The 2,013-nt window shown below is 54.8% G+C and overlaps 1 protein-coding gene across 3 annotated transcripts in view; it reads left to right on the top strand.

The window, feature by feature from the left end:
• Positions 1–2,013, top strand: part of LOC308195880 (V(D)J recombination-activating protein 1) — a 107,118-nt gene that overhangs the window by 94,015 nt on the left and 11,090 nt on the right. The window lies entirely within an intron of this gene.

Below are 2,013 nucleotides of genomic sequence, written 5' to 3'. Positions count from 1 at the left end.
CCCCGAGCCCCGAGCCCCGAGCCGGCCGCTGCTGCCCGGACGGGCGCCCGCGGGCAGAGCTGGGCCGCGGCGAGGAGCAGGGGGTGCGGGTGCCCCCCGCTGCAGCGTGCGGGGCCGTGCTTAGGGACCTGTCCCGCCTGGGGACGCTGCGCTGCTGCCCCCGAGCCCGGGAGCGCCGCCGCTCTCCGGCAAGGCCTCGGTGGGACCCCTCCGCTCGGGCCGCGCGGCAGGGAAATGCCCGCTGCAGGGGAGCCCCGAGCAGCGCGGTCCCTGCGGCACCGGGCCGCGGGGTCCCAGCGGGCACGGCCGTGCCCCCGCACCAGGCCCGCCGGACAACGCGGTGCCGGCCCGGGGCGGTGGGGACGGTGGCTTCTAACGCAGCTCGCCACAGCGGGCGGCTCTAAGGAAGTGAAAAAGCGGGCAGCGCGAACGCGAGCACAGCTGCATTTCCTTAAACACCAGGAGGGGGAATTTCGCTGTTTGCCTCGGTGACTTTCCTTGGCGAGCATCCCAGGCAAGCACGAATTTTCAACCCAGGCAGCTCTCCTGTTCCCTGGGTCAGAGGGGCAGGCACTGGGAGTCCCGGCTCTGTGGTGATGTGAGGGGTCCCTGGCAGAGCTGCGGGCTCCTGCCCTCACCAGAACTGCTCGTCTGCCCCGAGTGCTGAGCGGGCAGCGGGCAGGATGCTGCCTCTGGAGAAAAGGCTTACGGCAGCCCCTAAGACGCCCCTCTGAGAGCTGCTTTTGTCCTCAGGGTTGCTGAGGACATCTGCCAGGACCCACGAGGGAGCGAACAGTTAGAGGGGAGAGACAGAAATCGCAGCAGCTGGGGTCCTCGTATGGGGCTCCGAAGTGTGACAAGAAACAGTTATATTAAGTGTAATTCCACAAACTTTGTGCACCCTTTGCTGGGCAACTGGCTAAATTTCAGAGCCTTCTTTTTTTTTTTTTTTTTCTTTTTCTTTTCTTTTCCTTTTTTTTTTTTTTTCCCTGCTGAATGGACAAACTATTATGTTATTTTCATTATCTGTAAAATGAGGAAATTTATCATTCCATACCTCTGTAAAACAGATACCCTCAGATGGACAGTTTTCTATGGCCCGAATCTACAGTTTTTAGTAATCTGTTAGGCAGTCAGAGCACTGATGCCCCGTTTATTTGGGTTGGGAAGGAATCTAAGGAACGGATCTGGAGTTTCTGCTCCAAATGTAAATGAAATGCCTTTTTTCAGTGCAGTTGCCAAATCTGTATGGTTTATGGCAAGCTTAGGCCCACAGTCACGTATCAATGCCCATATTGCAACATAAAGCAGTGCAGAAATCCTGCTCTCCACGTGGTGGTGCCAGTTGCACAGGGAAAACATTTTCCATCACTGGATCTGTGCAGCTCGAGCTGTTGAGCAATTATGCCCGTACAGACATAAAACACACCTAAAGCTGTAGCAATTTGAGATCAATTAAAGCCTTGTTTGCCTGCAGTATTCCTACAAGACAATATTTTTTTCAAGACGATTTCCTGGGTACACTGGAAGTAAAGTGCTTGACTACGCTCACGCGTGCTCACCTGGCTGATTTGATGATCTGGGGCTGTTCGCACCAGACCTCGAGCTCACAGGGAATGGGGCCAGTAGCCAGCTACCAAGGTGAAGTTTTGAATAAGCACCCCAGAGGGACAGATTTGCTAAACTACTTCTCAAAGAGCCCCATATCCCTCAACGCTAACAATGCGTATTGTCAGTGAGCGGCATCTGCTGTTTCAAGATAAGGGAGGAAACCAGCATGTGCCTGCAGCGAGTGATGTTGATTGATATCTGGCGTCGCAGCCTGACCTGATATCTTTTTGAAAAGGTCTCTCCAAATGCCAGTGAGTGGATAGTGAATACAAGCAGGTTGTTAAGAAGTCCTGGCAAAACAGGGAGAGCAGAATTGCTGGGCTCAGGACCGAACCAAATGGTCTTCTGCATGGTCAAGAAACACCTCAGTCAGGATATCCTTGTCCTAACCTGCCTTGGCCT

Source organism: Anser brachyrhynchus, assembly GCF_964034855.1.
Source record: "Anser brachyrhynchus genome assembly, chromosome: 5".
Classification (NCBI taxonomy): Eukaryota; Metazoa; Chordata; class Aves; order Anseriformes; family Anatidae; genus Anser; species Anser brachyrhynchus.
The sequence above is the reverse complement of the archived record's forward strand: the minus strand, read 5'-3'. Positions and strand labels throughout refer to the sequence as shown.